The sequence below is a fragment of the Mycteria americana genome, chromosome 7 (assembly GCF_035582795.1).
Source record: "Mycteria americana isolate JAX WOST 10 ecotype Jacksonville Zoo and Gardens chromosome 7, USCA_MyAme_1.0, whole genome shotgun sequence".
Classification (NCBI taxonomy): domain Eukaryota; kingdom Metazoa; phylum Chordata; class Aves; order Ciconiiformes; family Ciconiidae; genus Mycteria; species Mycteria americana.
Genome location: NC_134371.1, coordinates 28,606,417 through 28,628,350, shown reverse-complemented (window position 1 = coordinate 28,628,350; position 21,934 = coordinate 28,606,417). Strand labels below are relative to the sequence as shown.

The window sequence follows — 21,934 nt, the reverse complement described above, 5'->3', positions numbered from 1 at the left end:
TGGAGCAGTGAGGAGTCTCTGGCCCCATAAATGTTTAATTTGAGCAAAGCAGCAGATTCGTGGTAAGCATACTTCTGCTGCTGAACTGCACACTCCTGCTTTGATTTCTAAATGACACAAAGTGAAAACATAAGTATAAAAATAAAATAGGATAAAAAGAACAGGGAGATTTTTATACCTGGCACTACAGATTCAGCATGCACAAGCCAGCAACCTACTCAGCTCTCTCCCTTCACTACTGCACAACACAGCAGCACAAGGGTTAGCAACATATACAGAGCTCTGAAGTAGGTACCTCAATTTCACAGCTTTGACAGTTCCACACAATGCTGGGGATAAAATTACCTGAGAACAAGAGCTACTGCACCACACCTTAGAAAACAGCAAGTGCTGCAAATCTCTGATTAAAGGCAGCATGTTGCCTGCTAAGAAAACTGTGAAACTGTAGAATGGGGAGAAAACTGTGAGGGGAGAAAAGTTGCTAATTAGTGTTTCTTCCTAAAATGCCAGAAGATCCTAAAAAAGAAATTAATGCATTCCATGACCCCTATGAGATCTCCACCTCCATTTTTCTTCCCTTTCCTGCTCTTTACCTCCCCCAGACTGCCACCTGATCACCATTATCTGCCTCTTTCCCCTCCACCTTCAGAGAGGAGCCTATTTCCTTTCCCTATTTATATCTTTCTCATCTCAAACTTAATTCTTTTTCCTGCTTCTCTGTCCACTTGCTGAAATTCATCCAACTACTTCTCTCTCCTCTGCCATCTCCACCAGAATATCTAGTCTTCCTCCCGTCTCCAATCCTAAAGAGAAATGTGGCTTCACTAAAATCAAATGCAAAGGTTCATCTAGACCCAGATTTCACCCCAGCAGCATAACCATATTTTATTAGTATTATGTCACTTATCCCAAGCCAGCTATCCCCAAGTACTGAATGAACAAGCATCAAATAAGAGCAGGAAAGCCCTTTCCTTAGCTTTCCTCACTCCCACTACGAAAGTCTCATATAGCTGAACACAGCAGCAAGCTAGGAAATAGCAAATGACAAATGCTACAGAGCCTACTGAAATCTGTCCAGCCTCTGGAAAATTTCCACACAACAAGCATAGGTCATCAATGAGTATAGGTTTTCTCTTTTAAAAGCATGAACATTTTTAAAAACACATACACTAGTATTCTCGTATTTTGCACTCTCCTCAAGAGTGGGAGTACATTTTAGAAAGTGACCATGAGTTCCAGAAGCAGTTCCAACAAGTAGTTTTCTTCTCTCCTGAGGTAGTGAAAAAAAATTAAGAAGAAATAGCAACCCATAGTACAGCCTCAATTAACCTACAAAGACACAATTAAATGTTGCAAGTACACCCACATCAGAAGCCTCCTTTTCACTGCAATTAGCTGCTGGCAACAAACTTGCAAAGCCAAGACAGCACCTTGGGCTCTTCCACATACACCTGCCGTGGTTTAACCCCAGCTGGCAACTAAGCACCACACAGCTGCTCGCTCACTCCCCCCCAGTGGGATGGGGGAGAGAATCGGAAGGGTAAAAGTGAGAAAACTCGTGGGTTGAGATAAAGACAGTTTAATAGGTAAAGCAAAAGCTGCACGCACAAGCAAAGCAAAACAAGGAATTCATTCACTACTTCCCATTGGCACGCAGGTGTTCAGCCATCTCCAGGAAAGCAGGGCTCCATCATGCGTAATGGTTACGTGGGAAGACAAACGCCATCACTCCGAACGTCCCCCATTCCTCCTTCTTCCCCCAAGCTTTATATGCTGAGCATGATGTCATATGGTATGGAATAGCCCTTTGGTCAGCTGGGGTCAGCTGTTCCAGCCGTGTCCCCTCCCAGCTTCCTGTGCACCCCCAGCCTCCTCACTGGTGGGGTGGTGTGAGAGGCAGAAAAGGCCTTGACTCTGTGTAAGCACTGCTCAGCAGTAATGAAAACATCCCTGTGTTATCAACACTGTTTTCAAAACAAATCCAAAACATAGCCCCATACTAGCTTCTATGAAGAAAATTAACTCTATCCCAGCCAAAACCAGCACAACACCTTATGTAGGAAGGTATCACCACTGATAAAGCAGGACCTCACTTTTCACCGCTGGCTGCTCTGAATTTTCACCTTCCCGAAAGCTGATGGCACATGGCATTTCTCCTTGCAGAACAGTGACCTTTGCAGGCCTCTGGAGAAAGAAGCCAAATCCAATACTAAAAAGATACAGATGACAACCAAAATGCTGGTGTGCCATGCTACTCAAATGACAGAAAACATAACATATTTACATTGACACATTACGATATGATTCTACTGTAATTGCAATCTCCTGTGACACAATCATGCTATTTTTTTCTTATGAGAAACTCTCTCTTACTCTGAATAAAAGATGGGTGGTAGTGAGCAAGCGAAACAGTTGTCCCATATCTTATCAAACACTGGTTGATGACCTTGCCCTCATAAAAAGGCTGCAGAAGGGAGAACACTCCAAGGAAGCAGTTCATGGACAGAGTCACAAAACACCTCCAGGAGACTCAGCCTTAGTCATACTTCATGACATCCAACTACAGGGAGGATCCCTCCTTACTAGGATCAAGGTCACCACGGTTACTCCCCATATCAGGACCCTCTGTCTCAGAAGAAAGCACAGATATATTAAGTAGTTTGAGCCATAGCTATGCAAAACCTTCCGCAGTGTTTCTTGGGCAACCAGTAAAGCTAACAGCCACCACCAGAGCTATATTTCACATCTTATTTCTCACTGAAGAGCCAAAAGGAAGCCTCCCTACATCTTCAGTTGACAATAGCAGCAGTAGCTCCATTCTTCCAGGACAGAACCGGCTGTAAATATTGGCTGAAAACATTTATTCCCGCTGGGGACTGGTAACTGTTTTTAATTGTCAGCAGCAGTTGGGGGCCATGGGAGTCTCTCTTGTGCCAAACAGCAGACGAAACAAAACAAAAAAATGACTGCACCTTGCATATACCACAATACCTGAACCAACATAGCCTTGAAGGGGCCACTGTGTTTGTGTTTAGGCTGAAAGCAAAAAAAACATTTTATAACAGCTATACTCAACTACTAAAGCTACTTAAAAGCAAAGTGACTGAAAAGGTGTTCTGTCCTTTATGTCATATATTCAAGGGTGAGGAAATACCACATAAGGGTTGTGACTAAAACATCAGAGGTGAATCACAAGCCTGCAGACCTGCACATGGACAGTGATCCTAGTAAAGATTTTTCTATCAGTTTTACAACACCGATAAAGTTCACTCCAAAAATACAATCCCAGCTTGCTAGGAATGTATTTCTGACTGAGCATAGTCAATAAAATACACACCATGAACAGAAAACACAGGTTAAACAATGTTCTGTGTGTGTGTGAAGTTCAGCCACATCAATATAGATTGTCAGACATTTTTCCCCATTTTCTTCAACCAGAAAGGGTTCAGGAGTTCATTTTCATAAGAGATTCTTCATACGAGCTGATCAATATAAAGCAATTTTGGGAAAAAACTATTAAAGTTCTATTGTGGGACATTTTTTCTACTCCTACCAGGTATCTGTGTAAGCTGGGTTGCAAACCTGAAGGTCAAAGCTACACGCTGACATGGATTTGTTGACTGTCCCCAGGAAGACCAAGAAAACAGTAAAAGGAGCATCCAGAAAGAAGGCCAAAAGACAACTCAGTATGCCTTGTGAAGACTACACTGAGGTTTCCACAAGAGGAGATTTCTGGCTGGGATATAAATACAAAAGAATCCTTGAGAAACTGTCCTGTTCACCTGCTGAAGAACTGCTAGCCATCATATAGGAAGATGACAAGCTGAATTTATAACCTGGTAAACTTAAGGATGAAGAGATGGAGAGTGATAGCAGGTGGCCTTTGATATCAAGGTCTTTGCTGTTGCAGCTTCAGTACATATTCTCTTGCTCCAGGCAATCACTTGATCTCACACGATTCCCAGAAAGACCAAATTCTACTTCAGAGATTGAACGAAGCTCAGGAAACATTTTCTCTCAAAAAAATCTTGAAAACATGAAGCAATCAGAATGATTGGGCTTTTTCCTCCTGCCAAGTGCCCAAAGTAACAAAGGTAATCAAGATAAAGGCACAAAATAAGACTTTGACTGTGGATGGTTAGTGCCTAATACAGGTATGATTTTTCTAGGTTGGCTTTTGTGAATACAATCATCCGAGATGACATGAAGGACAATTTTCTTTAGCACATTAGAAGAGCTTGCTGAGAAGAAAAGAACACTTAACGCTCACTTCTGCCTCCCCTTTCAGTTTGCCTTGTATCTTCTTCTGTGTAAGAAACAGGTTGATCAAACTTCTTCCTTTCCACATGCTTCATTGGGAGACATTACAGAAATAGCCTCATTGCTCTGACTAGTTCAAGAGCAAATGTGATGCACAGATAATGAATCTCAACTACACGAGAGGATATGTATTTTAATCGAGAGCCACAGAAACTAACCGTGATGCTGAAAAATGTAAACCAGGGAGAGTGAGAGAGGGGACTGTATCTTTACGCAAGTGTGAGAGCAGTTTCTCATGCTCCAGACAGATCATCAGTTCAGAATGAGGAAACACAGGCAGTGGAAGTCTCTTCCCTAGGCCCTGTAATACCTCCTGCAAGCCTAAACACACCAGTGCATCTTCTTGTTCTGGTAAGAGCATGACACAGAAAATCCCTAAAATCGGCTAAGAGTAGGATAGAACAAGCAAATGAGTTGCTCAGGACTATTACATTCAAAACCTATTTGTCAAAGGGAATCACTGAATGATGGAATGAGGCATGATGGTTTCTGCAAGATGGCAGCTGGGTCCCTCGTCCCTCTTTGCATGGATCCTGACACGCCAACAGTCTGCACAGGTAAGAGACAAGAGTTAGCCATGGAGGTATTGCTACTGATTACCCATGAAGCCATGCCAAGATTTAGTCATTTTTGAAAAATTCATAGCTTCATATCACAGAATCACAGAATCATATAGGTTGGAAAAGACCTTTAAGATCATCGAGTCCAACCATAAACCTAACACTGCCAAGACCACCACTACACCATGTCTCTAAGCACCTCATCCAAACGTCCTTTAAATACCTCCAGAGATGGCGACTCAATCACTTCCCTGGGCAGCCTGTTCCAATGCTTGATAACCCTCTCGGTGAAGAAAAATTTCCTAATATCCAGTCTAAACCTCCCCTGGCGCAACTTGAGGCCATTTCCTCTTGTCCTATCACTTGTTACCTGGGAGAAGAGACCGACCCCTACCTCTCTACAACCTCCTTTCAGGTAGTTGGAGAGAGCAATAAGGTCTCCCCTCAGCCTCCTTTTCTCCAGGCTAAACAGTCCCAGCTCCCTCAGCCGCTCCTCATAAGACTTCTGCTCCAGACCCTTCACCAGCTTCGTTGCCCTTCTCTGCACACGCTCCAGTACCTCAATATCCCTCTTGTAGTGGGGGGCCCAAAACTGAACACAGTATTCCAGGTGCGGCCTCACCAGTGCCGAGTACAGGGGCACAATCACTTCCCTAGTCCTGCTGGCCACGCTATTTTTGATACAAGCCAGGATGCCATTGGCTTTCTTGGCCACCTGGGCACACCACTGGCTCATATTCAGGCGGCTGTCAACAAACACCCCCAGGTCCTTCTCTGCCAGGCAGCTTTCCAGCCACTCTTCCCCAAGCCTGTAGCGTTGCATGGGGTTGCTGTGGCCCAAGTGCAGGACCTTGCACTTGGCCTTGTTAAACCTCATACAATTGACCTCGGCCCATCCATCCAGCCTGTCCAGGTCCCTCTGCAGAGCCTTTCTACCCTCCAGCAGATCAACACTCCCACACAACTTGGTGTCGTCTGCAAACTTACTGAGAGTACACTTGATCCCTTCGTCCAGATCATTGATAAAGATGTTAAACAGAACTGGCCCCAACACCGAGCCCTGGGGAACACCGCTTGTGACCGGCCGCCAACCGGAGTAAACTCCATTCACCACCACTCTTTGGGCCCGGCCGTCCAGCCAGTTCTTTACCCAGCGAAGAGTACACCCGTCCAAGCCATGAGCAGCCAGTTTCTCCAGGAGAATGCTGTGGGAGCCAGTCTGCTGATCAGCCAGTCTGCTGATCGGAGAATAAAGATATACCACCATCAGAAATTATTCCTGAAGATAAATCCTTAAGTACAATGCTGAGTTCCTTGCAAAGAAGAGTTGAGCAGAATATCTTTTCCTTTATCAAAGAGCCCCATTAGTTCTTCTAACAGGTAGTCTATTAATTGTTGACTTGGACTAGAAGGCTGACAGCCAAGCAGCTGTCACTGGTCGTGGCTACTGAGCAAACAGCCTTCGCATATGCAGCTGCATGTGAGGTTGTTGTCTAATACCTGGCCTTCTACATTACACTTTTTCATTCCCTCCAGTTGTCTTGTTACACTCGCACTTCAAAAAGAGACTAGAAATTGTGCTTACTGAGTAACTCCCAGTAAGTGACTCCAGGTTGTTGCAAGGAGAAAGTCAGAGACCTCTCACACAAGCCCACCTTTCAAACTCCTGGTCCTTGAATATGCTGCTCAGAAATTTTACTCCTATTGCAGTATCATAATCAAGTAGCTCAAGACATGGCAGGAGAAAAATACAATACCTTAGGAAAAGGAGGTGAGAAAGGTACAGTAAGAAGTACCTGATGTCACTCCTCCAAATGTTTAAGTATTAGCTAGACAGTGAAAGAGGTTTACTAGAGTCTCTTATCTGTTGTACCTTCCCTGCTCCCAGCATCACGGGAAGCAAAGCCATCGGATCATGGTAGGTCTCCTGTGTAGCCAGTGTAGTGCGATTCGGTGGTATTAGGTTGGAGAAAAATGACTGATAATGGCTCAAGCATCAGGCTTGATAATAGAGAAGAAGCCTTTCTTGACAAACATGCAGGTCAAAGAAAATCACATATTCCTTTGACCTGCACGTCTTACTGCAAACACTCATACAGTTTGCCTTTTTTTTTTAAAAAAAAAAAGCACCAGGAAGAGTGAAAATCATTCCTAATCCACTTATATGCTTTGGCAACATTAGCCTATTTTCTATTTTCATTGGTAACTGCTACTCACTCTTCTTCCATTCTAACTTCTGGTACATTTGTGTACTTTCCCCTCTCACTAGCAAAAGTAAGAGCTGACACTTCCTTCACCCTTTTTTCCTCTCTTGTTGAAACCTTATTTCCACTGCTCTGATAGTTCTTGACTTAACTGGGACAAGGAAAATTATTCCTGGCTTCTCTGTCCTAGCAGTCAGGCTATTCTGTATTAACCATCCAAAGTACTGAAAAATCATACTGAAGCCCCAGGCAACCATTCTAACACTCCCTTAAATTCGTGGTTTAATAAAATTGCCCATTTTTGCTGGACATGTCTATAGCCATATATATATGTACTTTCTTTTGCATAAAAATCCTTCAGTGTTAATAGAATTCAGAAAATTCTCTTCACTGCTACACATAGCAAAGTTCATTTAACAGCATTCATTCCAAGACATCCCAATAAGCTAAATTTCTACCCAACATTAAAACATAGCTGTTTCTTACGCATGATTGTTTTTTCCCATCTTCTTAAGTAATATGCAGAAGCATTTAGAATACTTAAGAACAGAAGTCTTAGTAAATATTACACACTAATAAAATGTAGAATTGTATCTACTAGTTTAGGCATGAAGCTGACTTTCAAAAGCTGGCTACCCTGCTGCTCCCTCAGCCTGTTTTAATCTAGGCTAGCACATCTGGCTCCCCAAAAATGGAGGGGAGAAATTTTTAAGTAGGCAGGGTATACTCTTCTCAAACTCTGACCTTAACCTTGTATCATCTAATGCCCGATATCAATACCATTGCACCAACATTAATTTTTTTTTTTAAGGGACGCAAAGTGTTTCTGTACAACTCCATTTTTCACAGCAATGTAATTCAGAATTTCGTTCGACTCATCTATAGCAGTAGCAGTTTTCAAACTACAACATGTGTACCTCTGAAGATATGAGCTCTTCTCAGAGTAAACCAAAATTAAAACCTGCAGTGGCATACATCCTAACTCCATTACAGAGCCTTGCCGTTTCTGGTGCAGAAACAACAAAGTGAAGCTTTCTTTTATATACTGTGAGAAAGCAAATCCCTTGAATTTTTCAGATGGCACTTCCCATAAACTACCAATCATTTTAAATGCAAGGGACAGCATGCTAGATAAATGTACCATAACTTTCTAGAAGAAAAGTGCATCCAGAAGAGCCTTTCCTTTGAGTCACATTACCTAAGTTTTGAAACTCTTCTATCAGGCAAAATCAGGGCTGGTTTCAATTTCCTAGAGTCTATACCTGAAACAACCAACCATGATTCAAGTTCACCACTAAGTTATGCTGTTTGGGTTCTCAGTGCACAATACTCTCCCACCCACAAGCAAGGAATTAAGCACGAGCTCATTTTGCCATCTCCGCTTTGCCCATCCTGAGTGGAAACAGAGCACTGGCTGAAGGCTGATATCAGTACAGGGCAGAGCAAATAAAGATACCACCATAATCACTTTTTAGATACATCAGCCAGTGCATGCACAGCTGTCTAGAAAATATACAGTGGAGAAGCAGGAATGTACCAAAGTATAAGTAGGAGTTCTGTTAGACCTGAAATTACATGGTCCAAGAATACAATATCCTCTGCTACCACTGCAACATTTTGTCAAACAAACATTAAAGCATCCCCTTAACTGTTATCTCAGGAGAAAACACAACCAATTTAAAAGCACACAGCTCAGTTCTTCAAATACAACAGAAACATTACGAAGTAGCAGCACACACACTATCAGTTTTTGAGTGTTAAACTATGCACTCTATATCTTTTTTTTTCTGAAGCACAGTTTTTACTTCGTAAATTACAGCTACAATGGACAATGCAAATGCACAATCCATGAGATGCATGACTCCCCCCCACCATCAGCACAGGAACAGAATAACACTTCTAGGTAGCTGCCAGCAGCAGGCTTCAGTTTGCGTGCAGACCCCTGTCATGAACTAACGAAACAGTCCCCAGCACCCTGAGTTGTCATACTCACCATCTCTTCTACAAGACTCCTTTGGGAGAACAAATTCACAGCCCTTACTGCGATATAGACCAGGTCAGCACAACTTAAACACAGAGGAGGACCGGCAACTGAAGCTCTCCGCAGCCTCCCTTGCCATTAGCAAATACACAGTACAACACACTAGTACATCCATTCGATCAGCAAGTGGGTTTGGGTGGGGTTTTTTGGCTTTATTTTATTTTTGTTTTTTTTCTAATCTCAGCAGTATTGTGTCTAGTACTGTTTACAGGAGACACCATTCCTCTCCACTTTCACAAAGAATTATGATCCTCTCACAAAAAGGTCTGCAACTGTATTTGCAAAGGTATATACATAGTGTTAAAGTTTGAAACCCTCCAGCTTATTGCAAGCCTTTTTTTGATCCATGTACGTATATCACTGGCAGGGTGATATACGTACATGGATATCCTGATATCCTGATTTCAGCCAGCCCTGTTCAGATTCGGCACAGCTGATTTTCTGGCAGTACAAGCATATTCTAGCTGAGGTGCAGTACAAAGCTCACCATAAAGTGCACGACACCTGCTCAGAGCCACTACCTCAAAACCTCTGTGACAGAGCACTTCAAAGACAGGAACAAAAACTTGAAAACAAGTTAACGCATTGGTAGATGAAATAGCAGCTGAGATTGCCTGCACTTGCCTTCACAGGGTGTGACTTTAATTGGAGCATACTGGAGTGCATTAATAACAATTTTAGAAAGACCAATATCGACTTCATTTATTTTTACAAAGCCTTTCTCTGCCCTCATCTTCACCAACTACACATGTCAGAGAAAGGTCAAAATAGCTTAATTTTCTTCTGGACAAAAAGGCATGAAGAACAGCCAGGAAATTTAGCTTATTTCATTTTGACTGTGGCTGAAAGAAGAACAGAAGGAATTTATTATCATCAAATTGACTCCAGCATAACCTGGCTGCTTTTATCAAGGTTGTGTAAATTAAAAAGATAAAACCAGAACCCCACTTTGCTCAAGATTAAAAAGATGCATCAATGCAAAGACAGTGTTTAGATTTCAAAGAAAAATAAATTATGGTAACAGACATCTGAACACAAGAGTTGAGCACCTTTCCAAACACAGCTATTTCAAAAATAACAGATAATGCAATGCTGATGTACCAGAGAGTGAAGACCAAGTCAAGTGCTAAATGAACTAAGTAAAAGTTTACCGTCAACCTTATCAGTAATACTAAACTTCTCCTTTACTTGGGAGCATCGAGCAAACATTATTTTAATAGAAATGTGATTCTGTTTCAAGATAGCAAATGCAACATGCTTGAGAAACGGTATCTTCTTATTTGATAAGGCAACATGCAGACAAATAACGGTACCTGGCAAATTTACATTGAATCGAATGCTGCACCTCTTTCATACTAATCAGTATCTAATCATTACACACAATCATAACATTTTTTTTATTTTAAACATTTTTTAAATACATCTACACAATATTTAAATGTAGGAAAAATATACCATAAAAATAGAATTGTTTTACTCGGGAAGCTGGAAAAAGCACCACAGGAATCTGAAGCGATACCTCCTTTTCCCCTCCGATGTGATAAAAGGTTTTTACAGTTTATTCCCTTAACTAAACGACAACTTGCTGTGCTCTGCTTACCAAAACAGATTTTCTTAATAGCAGATCTTAATAAAAGAAAAAGTGTGCGGTGGCTTTCAGTCTGGACACTTATTCTCTAACAAAAGTGGGCTGCAGATTCCTTCTGGCACAGTGAGGTCCCAGATCAGGAATTCCTGAAGTTTTGTTCATGCAAGTTAATTGCAGTGCAGTGGCTGTGTAAAACAGCTCTAAGAACAGCAAGCCTCAGACTGATGTTGGTAGTACAGCCTCCTTTGCCATTAAGAGAATCCTATCAGTCCCCAGTGGTAATATTTCACATCCAATTACAGAAAAAAAAATGGTTCCCAACACAGCAAATGAAACAACCAAAAAAGCCTGTGTACATCTAGCAAGCAAGCTGTCAAATCCACTGCAGTAACATTGACAACAGCTATAAACTCAATGTGGGGATGCATCTGATGGATCTTCCTCTAGGAAACTTGGTGTGTCTCAGGCTGCTTACACTACTTGTACTGCAACTGAGTTGCATCTATTGTGCTTTCAGTTTATAACACGAAACCCTCAAGATGTCCAGAAAACAAGAGATAACCCCAAGATTAGCTGGACTTCTTTAAGCATCTCTAGAGATGGCTGGAAGAGCTCCCCTTGGCAGAAGGGGACAAGCAATGCCCTGAAGACAGAATCCGTAATAGCAAAGGAGTATCTAAAAGTTTATGCAGTTCTCCACAGCTCTCATCTCTAGTGGCCTGGACAGCTCCTCCAAAATGGTCTCAGCCATCCAGCACTGGAAACGTTCCCTCTCCCAGAGAAAATAAGGATGGCAACTGATTCTGGCTGGGCAGGATCATCCAGTTTGCAAATCTTTGCCCAAGGTTCAAACTGTCCATATTTAGTCAAGATTCAGGTTAAACTGGTGGCAAATGTTTCTCCCGATGAGACAAGAATTTAATCCAGAAACACTGAGGCATTTTCAAATCCTATAAGGCCACAAGTGATGACACATCAAGGACAGACAGACAAGGGAGAAAAGCTAACAGGGACCCCGATGCCTATCCAAGGTCTTACACTTAGGATAAAAGCCTGCTACAGTCTACTCCATATGAAAAACGGACATGAATCCAGAGTCTCGGCAAAACCCAATGGTTATCCAATACCTGAATGTGTGCACACTGGAAGCCAGTCTTATAGTACCTGGGTGGGCCGTGGATAACATGCCCTATTCCTTCCCTAGTAAAGCTTTTCCCAGTGAGCACAAATACTTGAAGTGCCTTGTCCCCCCATGTAAGCTGCAAATCTCCTCTTCAAGGAGACAGCAACGTATTGTCATTGCCACCCTTTGGCTGCAGCAGCTGCCAGAGAAGCACAGACCTCCAGTGCTAAAGCCGTATCTGCAGCAGCCAGCTGTCCTTAAAGGCAGTCAAGCAGGAATGAACTGCTGACATCTCCTGCCCTAGTAACAGCTCTGAACACAGTGTGCTTTGCACTCCCATGGGAGGCCAGAGATGCACTTCCTCCAGTGCCCTGTCCTGCAGGACGGATGCAATCAGAGCAGGCACCAGATCCAGCTTGCAGGCCATCTGGCAAACCATGATGCATCCTCTGATCAAGAGGAGGCTTTGAGCCAAGAATCAGTACCAACTGTTTCACTGGAAACATCTCCAAATATTTTCCAGCTACCATTGAAAATATATCCTCTAACAAGGCTGGAACAGCTACTAATCCCAATGGAGGTCTCCCTCTACAACTGCACACTGAGAAGACCCTGTGCTGACAAAATCTGCTGGGGTTGTGATAGCAGCTCAGAAATTAGCAAGTCAACAATAAGCAACAAATAGGAGCAAGTACTCAGAGCAGACAGTATCAGGAATAGCAGCACTGCCCGATATTTACTTAATGACTCATACAGAGGAGGATCTATCCATTTAGGCTTACTGACCAGTATGTGAACAGGTAATAGAAGAGCTTATGAAATCACTGGGAGCTCAGCTCTTCCTGACCTCAGAGAACAAAGAAGCTTTATAGCAGCAAAATACCGTTTTTTCACTATCCCTCTTTCTTTACTCTGTTGCACAATCTTTCTCCACAGATTAAATCTGCACTTTTCACACAATATGAAAGCAGAAGAAAGAGGAGAGAGCAAAAGGAAAGAGAGGTATTTCTGTTCAGCCACATCAACAGAAAAGTACAGACTACACCAGAATAAGTATTTCCAAGTGAGATTCCCTAGTTTTCAAGATTTTTTTGGCAAAAGGGTTCACAGATAACATCTTTACCTTCAAAACATCTTTCATCCACACATGAACAGCATGTAGTATAACTACGGACTTCTGCAATCACTCAAACATCACAAGAACTTTTTAATATTGGAGATTATTATACAGATAGTTATTTGTGCAGAATTCATAGACTGCACTTAAAATATCCGTCCCTCAAAAAACAACTGAAGATCATTATACAAATACGTAACCATTCACAGCCTCTTTACATAAAAGGAATGCATAATGTAGAAGAAACTATGGCACTTCAAGATCTACAAGCATGTTTTGAATATTTAGACCGCAAACACAGTACAGCTAAAAATTGATGTTTTTTCCATATACATAGAAAACACTCAGCTTGCTTACAGATCTTGGAACACATCCGACTTTTCCGTAGCATTAGATTAGCTTCCATATTATTAGGTAGAAAGCGTGAAACATCAATAGCAAATTCCTATTTAAAGTCTTCTAGGAGTTCTCAGTGTCTAACTACATATAACAAAAGAAACTCAAAATCCAGTTGTCCCAGCTGACAAAAAAAGATATTCAGTTGACCTCTATTTGTACTTTTGAGCACTTCAGTATTACTTTTCCCTACACATAGCTATGAGGAACACTCAGGGCAACACACTTACAATTAATGAAAAATTAATCAGAAACAAAGCTGCTGATTCAGGAACATGGACCCAGTACTGCAAATCACTTTCATCCAGGAATAATTTTCCATATAAAAGTCCCATGGCTCTAATGTATATAAATTTACCCATACACATTCCCAAAACATTCCACAGCTCATCCTGTTGAATCTGAAGACGACACTTGCAAAACACAGGCAACTAGTCAATACCAGAGAACCTTTTAGAACTTGGTAACACCTTTTGGTCTGGGGGTTTCAGGTAACCATCCTTTTATGCAGAATTGTGCAGATTATACCAGAGACCAAATAGCACAAATGAATGTGAACAGTATTTCTCTCTCCAGCTACAACTCTTTTCTTCCTCCAGTAGTAAGGCCCCCTGACATTGCATCCCCTCCTATCTCTGTCAAGTACTACACTCAGGAGAGGCTCATCAGCACTACCACATATACAAATATTTAAGAAACTCACATGGATAGTGAGATACAGCTTCAAATCTGCAAAAACACAGGAAAACCAAGTTCAGTGCAGACTGAATTTCTACGAGGCCTTTTTCCTCACACCGAAAGGATTTGCACACAAGAGGCCTATGACTCCAATGCTGGACTTTCCAGAACAATTTCTGTGCAGACAGAACGACAACTGACAAACACCTAGACCTATTTTTCACCATTTACACTCCACTATTAGCTTTGAGTTCCTAGGTGCTAGGTTGTTCATTCCAAAAAATAGAAAAATTAATTATCAATAACGTAACCAACAGAAAAGCAAATTTATTAGCCTAATTAAAAACCAGAATTAATGCTGCTAAGCAGGCAAACTTAGGCTTACATAGGCTCATGGCTTCCTTTTATATGTTATTTATTAAAGTGACAGTAAAGTCTAAACCAAGATATTTTAAACCTTAACTGTTTGTCTCAGAAATCCTAGTTTTATTTCAATGTTGAGTACAGGACTTATGTGACACTTCCCATTTTGATTTCTGTTATTAAAGGATTTTAAAACAATACTGTACGGTCACTGACTACAGCCCTAAGGGGATGAGTACAAAAATAACATAAAAGATATCACAAACTTTACAAAATATAATTTTGACTTAATTTCATTCAAGCATTATGTTCTTTACTTTGGGGAAATTAATCTACCATCTTTGACAGCAAGCACTCTTCTTCAGCTACTCTGAACGCTGATAATATCATTTGAGGTACGACTGCAACAGAACTTGAAAATGCCTTACCCAATTTAATACATTCACCAAACTAAGAAAAAGTTTGTCTTACAAACTTAACTTTCTCATCCTGCAAATAACACACTTCTGTTTCCTCCACTCACCAAAAAATATCCATGTTCCCATTGGTTCACCTCTTTCACTAAGCACTCTAGCTTCCAAGAGCTTCCAAACTGATGATAATTAATTGGTATTGGTAAGGTGTATACTTCCTACATATTTCTCCCAATGATAAAATACATATTTTCACAAGCATGCTTCTATGGGCTGTGCCAGCCCAGAAAGGCAGTTGAACACTAAGGGAAGTGAGGACAGATCTATCTTTGGGGAAGACTGATGGTCAAGGCCCAAGACATTGGGCAGCTCATCTGCCATGTACAAAACCTACTCACCTTCAAGACATGTTAGTTTCCAGTAGAAAAGTGTGAATAGGCTCATTTTGGAAGATGTAATGGTCCATCAGTTTTTGTCGTTAAACTCTCTTTGCTCTTCCTCTCAGAAACTGGTATTCTGGAGATATAAAAAGAACTTCAATTTAAAATACAGCGCGCTCAGATAAAGTTACTATGTTACATAAACATTAGATTTTTCCTGCTTTTTACTGGGCACACTGAAAGGTTACCTGAAACCAATCTGATGGGTCCAGTCACTGAATTACTATGTTGTCTTATCTCAAAGAAGGCCGTAAGGGCTTCTTTCTTTACCCCTGCGACCCTCACAGCTTACACATTTACTATCTACATTACAGTAGCATATTGAGAATTTATCCTAAAGATTGGGAATGCGGAAGTGACTTATTTAAAGTCATGCTGGTGCCAGAACTGAGATGTTATCAAAAGTCCCTTTTCACCTTGTCTGCTACATTTTACATACTGACATATATTTACTACACTTAGGTTTATCTCAAAAGCACGAACACTGAACTTTTCTGCTTAGTTTTGCCAAGGTCCCCTCAATAATAGATTAGCTTCCATAACCTCATTAGAGACATTTGGTTCCAACTGTGCAGCACAACCAGGGCACTTCTTAGCCTGCTTGAGGTTCTGAGGAGTTTGATATATGTTTGGAAAATCAGGCTGAAAAGGCAAAGCAAAAGCACTGGGATTGTAAATGAGCAAATGCCACATTAGAAACAAATTCCCTAGGAGGCCCATTTTGCAGCCAAAATAATTAGATCACTAGCAAGAATCATCCCAAGTAGATAAATGGTGTGCTGTAAGATTAACCAAGGTCATGTTCTCTTATATCCAGCTTTTTAAAAAGATTCCGCCTCTGAAAACTTAACCCTAGGGCTCCATCCAAATTAAGAAATTCATTGTTGATGTACATCAGTACAAACTGAATCAAAGCATACTATAGCCTGTCAAGTGCTGACTGCCCAAGGAAAGGCCACATTCCTTCTAAGTGAGAGAAATCTGCATTTGAGAGCCACCTAGACTCTGTGACTGCTGCTGCTGGATGTTCAGAGATAACTGCCAACTCATTAAAATCCAACTTTAAAAGTTTATTAAATATGCAAACATTAATGGAATTGGACTAGCAGCTACTTAGGCAGATAAAATTTCCACACAGCATGTCCTGCAGTTCTTATTATCAATATTCTGTCCTTGTGGAAGTGTCCGTGAAAGAGTCACAACGTTACTCAAAATCAGAGAATCACAGAATTGTATAGGTTGGAAAAGACCTTTAAGATCATCGAGTCCAACCGATGGTTGGACTGCCAAGACCACCACTATACCATGTCCCTAAGCACCTCATCCAAACATCTTTTAAATACTTCCAGGGATGGCGACTCAACCACTTCCCTGGGCAGCCTGTGCCAATGCTTGACAACCCTTTCAGTGAAGTAAAATTTCCTAATATCCAGTCTAAACATCCCCTGGCACAACTTGAGGCCATTTCCTCTTGTCCTATCACTTGTTACCTGGGAGAAGAGACCAACACCCACCTCTGTACAACCTCCTTTCACGGAGTTGTAGAGAGCGATAAGGTCTCCCCTCAGCCTCCTTTTCTCCAGGCTAAACAGTCCCAGCTCCCTCAGCCGCTCCTCATAAGACTTCTGCTCCAGACCCTTCACCAGCTTCATTGCCCTTCTCTGGACACGCTCCAGCACCTCAATGTCTCTCTTGTAGTGAGGGGCCCAAAACTGAACACAGTATTCCAGGTGCGGCCTCACCAGTGCCGAGTACAGGGGCACAATCACTTCCCTAGTCCTGCTGGCCACACTATTTTTGATACAAGCCAGGATGCCACTGGCTTTCTTGGCCACCTGGGCACACCACTGGCTCATATTCAGGCGGCTGTCAACCAGCACCCCCAGGTCCTTTTCCACCGGGCAGTTTTCCAGCCACTCTTCCCCAAGCCTGTAGCGTTGCATGGGGTTGCTGTGGCCAAGTGCAGGACCTTGCACTTAGCCTTGTTGAACCCCATACAATTGACCTCAGCCCCTTGATCCAGCCTGTCCAGGCCCCTCTGTAGAGCCTTCCTACCTTCAAGCAGATCAACACTCCCGCACAACTTGGTGTCATCTGCAAACTTACTGAGGGTGCACTCGATCCCTTCATCCAGATCATTGATAAAGATATTAAACAGAACTGGCCCCAGCACAGAGCCCTGGAGAACACCGCTTGTGACCGGCGAGTGAAGGCAGTGAAACCCTCCATCTCTTTTAGATTATTCGGGTCACACTCTCAAGGTTCCCAACAGCCAGGAAGTTTAGGAAAACACAGCTACTTCCCAATAATTACAGCTCAGTATATATTATCCGTTTTCACTTTCACACTCGACTGCTTGAGATGCATAGTCAAGATTTTTTTTTCCCTTTAGCCATATCTGCAGGGCAAGTCCCACACCTCTTTGCAGGCTCACAGGTATAGAGGTCTTGCATATATCCCAAACTCGCAATTCTTGTCAACTTGCTGCTGGAGTTTGAAAGAACCACAAAGAGAGAAGGAGTAGAGTGTCATACAGACAATATAGATTAAAGAACACCGGCCACTTAAAAGCAACTCTCCTGTAACTTCAGGTAACTCTGTGCATGCACAATGTGTCTGTAGAACTCTGCTTGGAGCTACTCTTTCACAGCTATCTAAAAACTAGCATCAGAGTCCTCCATGCAAACAGCAATCTCAGTACATTTTGCTCCACAAAATGCAGTTTCATTACTGGATGACTCTGCAAAGTCCCACTGCTTGGTGAGTATCTCAACAAACCTCCAGGTTTTTGCTGTAGAGTGACATCAGACTTGGAAGTGTTCTTCACTAATACTATCAGCATAATCTGAGCTAGCCCGGGGGGAAAGGAGGACAAGGAATATCTCTCATCACACAAAGCATAAACAAGCTCCTAAGAGTCTCTAATGCACCTCCAAGTGACTCTGGCAATAGCCTTGCTTCTCTCAGTAGTAGCTTCAAAGAACATCTGGAAGATTTAATCCTCTAATTATGAAAAAAAAAAAAAGTCTTCTCTCAACACACAATGGTGGTATAGCACCTCTGCCTTGGAGATGTGAGGCTTCAGAAAAAGATTGAAATGAAATCTTAGGGAGCAACCTGGACAAAGCATGACTCACCAGGAAAGAAAAAGCATGACTTACCAGGAAAGAAGAGAAATTAAGGAGTATGAAGTACTGTGACCTCCAAAGAAAACACTGAACTTATTGAGCACAAAGAGGGGAAACTGGCCATTTGGCTGACCAGGTTCTTTACTACCATCTTTCCTGGTACTGATGACAGTCTCGTAATGGAGAAGAGCAGGCTGTTTTAAGTGTCAAGAACTACCCAGCACCCAGCCTGTGTGATGCAACACAAATCTGAAGTTAGGGTTTTCTTTCGGTCCTGCAACCATATGGGGCTCCCACAAAATAGGCAGAAAGTTCAAGGATGCCTTGGCCAGGAGCAAATCAACAAAATTAGCCATCCGTCATCTGATGCAACACAAGGCATCACATGTTGCAGAACCTTGAATAGCAGCCAGTTTGGGGTCGGACATACAATGGCCTCCCACTCCATGAATCAAGAAGACTGGGCTTAGATTTAGATTTTTTGAAAGAGAACTGACAGTTCCTGTTGGAAATGAAGGCAAAGAGATTGACTTCAAGGTAATCCAGTTTCTGAAGAGGGCACTGACCGAATCGCACACTCAGAGTCTGAGGAATGATCTTTGCTGCTTCAGTGTGTTCAGAACCACAGGAAAGCAGCTAGCTCACCAGCAAGCTCAAGGCACTGGTCCCAAGATCAACCGTTCCCTGAAAAAGCTAAGAAAAACCCGTACAAATCCTTTCATCTCTTAGGGACACCGTGATGACTCTTTCTGTTGCATCTTGCACGTTCTGGCCCTAGACACAGCGGAAAAAATGACTCTGCAAACATTCCCTATGGCTGCGAGTGCTTGGAGGCTTCTATACAGGTATCTCCCCACTCAACTGCCTACCAGGTCATCTTACTGAGCTCCTGAACTTGACTGCACTAATCATGAGAACACATCAAATGAGTTAACCAGCACCAGTATTTCCTCCCATTACAGACAGGTACATCGAAACTACAGGACACTGTACCTTGAGCAATGTAAATAATCCATTAAAAGAGCACTCTATTTGTAAGTGAACCAGGAAGGTCAAAGAACTCTGTGTCAGCTATATGACATACTAACCTTCACCTCAGAAGATACGAAGAGAGAGAAGTCCTCCCAGCAATCCTATGATTAAAGCAACTTTTAAACATTCTCATTCCCAAAGGGGTGTCCTAATGCCACCGAGCAACATCGTGAACTTTAGCATTCAGGTTGTTATAAAGAAAACAGGTAGAAAAGAAAACAGGTAGAAAGAAAACAAACTATATTAAGGAAAACTCAGAAATCAATCTGCTACCTGCTGAGGTCCAAGGCACCACCAGCGTGAGACCGCAGCACTATGTTTTCTCCACTTCCAGCAACCTTCAGGTGCTTGGCTGATCTGAAGCCAGCAGCAGCACTGGATACACAGCACCAGTGAGAAACTACTCTTCGACGGATACCCAAGTAGTCCAGAAATAGGGAGGGATATAATTGAGAGGAAACTTCATTCCCTTTAGCACTAAGCTGTCCTGCCACAGACCAAAGGCCAAAACTGTAGTGGCCACAGCACCAGGCACCGAGTAAGACAGTGACAATGCAGCCTGACGAAATAGGCTGGCACAGTGATCCAGAGCTGCAGATGTCAGGGACACTGACCTTTATCTATGAGTTGTAGGGCAAATCTGTTGAGCTAAGATAGGAGCAGCCATAGCTCACAAGTCTGAAAGGTGCACAAGGTGTTTCCTGGCAACAATAATAAATCAATGGAGTAAAATGAATGTTCTCTCACCAACTTGCTGCTGGATGACCCCACTAACACCTCTTTGCAGAAGACAGTATCCTCCCTGACAGAACCGCCACCAACAGCTGATCCAGCACAGTGACACCAAAGCTGACATTGCTACATTCCCCTCTGCTCGGCTCTGAGGCTAGATAGGCTCACTGCCTTCTCCCCAAGGGAACTCCAAAAATAGCACACACTAACTCAATGGAGTCTACGCCTGAATAAACCATGGGCAGAGGTCTTTGTTCACAGCTCACACCACAGCAGTATGCTCACTCAGTAGATGGATGCAAGGAGAAATGTAGGCTATACATGCAGAGAGAAAGAGACATCCAGACTTCAAAGACATCATAGATCTCATTTTCAGAGTGAGGAAATGAATACCCGTTAAAATAGTCTGCAAGTGCTGGGGTACAGCTCAATATGAGCCAGATGGGCTAAGGGAAAAGCATGCTTCATCAGAAAGTTAAAGAGTTGGGGGTTTTTTCCCACTAAATTGCCCAATGAATCATTAAAGAAAAATCTTCATGATTTAACTATTCAGACTTATACAAAGAACACTCGTAATTAGCTCTCGAAGTAATCCTCTGACCACCATCTGGAGTTCAGCTTAAATATCGACCTCAGTCACACCAAACATCCAGGCATCTTTGAAACACACCTGAAAATTAATCACATCACAACATTAAATTCACGAAGTGGAAAAAGTTGACAGGAATGCTAAAAACCTGAACCACCTTTTACTCCATGGGCTCTTCACAGACAGGTCTATAAATGCACGTTGCAGAATATCCAGAGTGAGCAAGGAGCAATTCATGCCCATCGCAGTTAGGGAAATGGTTTCAAAATGAGTAAGTAAAAAGGCAGAATTTATCAACCCAATCCTGCATCTAAAACAAAATGTTTCTTCCATCAAAACCTCAGTTTATAGCAAATGAAGTTGACACATGACATACCCAACCTTCTTCCAATAACCAGGAGAAAAATCTTCCTAGAACTAGATTCTGACAGTAAACCAGACTTACCAAAGATATAAAATAACTTACTCCCCCACTCACGTATAAACAGCTCAAAATATATTGCTACTAAAGGACGCAGAAATTCCTTCACCTAAAGCACCTTAGATGAGTGGCTCTTTTTTTTTTTTTTTTGCTAACAACCTCCTGATTAGCTTGAAACTCCTATTCCCCACTGGCAAATAAGGAATTCTAAGATGCCTCCCACCTACAAAGCCTCTTAGCTCGACAAAAATGAGTTTTCTTTATTAAACGGCTCTGTGTTGCATGCTGAGCTCCCCACAGCAAAGCATTTAAGAATGATATACGCCACATCACTGAGGAAAAAAATTTATCTCGTCATTTCCAGAGGAATTCTTCTATTTTCAATGCAGTTTAGCAACCAGATTTTAGACCTTTATAAGAGAGCCCACAAGAGCAAGGAAAGAGGCATGGAGCAGGCTTGAAATACTGAACCAATTACGCTTAGTTCATATTTGAAAGTGAATTTTTGCAAGAATAAGAAATGTTTATTTTTTTAAGCGATCATATGTACATAAAATACAAAGAGCCTTCTATACTGGGAAGCATGGTCCCAGAGACAAGACCTCCTGACAGCTGGCACACAGAATTTCTTCCAGCTAAAGGTATGTTTAAGTATAAATAAGAGCAAGATTAGAAAGGATCACCAGACTTGGCACCAGCGATGAGACCCCAACTTCTAGTCATTTCACTATCTACAGAGAGACAGAGAAGGACTGTCGCCACTCCAGGTACAAAGTTAATTACCTACTC

At 42.1% G+C, this 21,934-nt stretch overlaps 1 protein-coding gene across 5 annotated transcripts in view; it reads right to left on the bottom strand.

Moving 5' to 3' along the window:
• MAP3K13 (mitogen-activated protein kinase kinase kinase 13) overlaps positions 1–21,934 on the bottom strand; it is an 84,565-nt gene that overhangs the window by 59,373 nt on the left and 3,258 nt on the right. For all 5 annotated transcript variants that reach the window (XM_075507603.1, XM_075507607.1, XM_075507609.1 and 2 more), the window contains exon 2: positions 15,202–15,319. The gene's annotated coding sequence lies outside the window, so the exon portion shown is untranslated. The remainder of the gene's footprint in view (positions 1–15,201; positions 15,320–21,934) is intronic.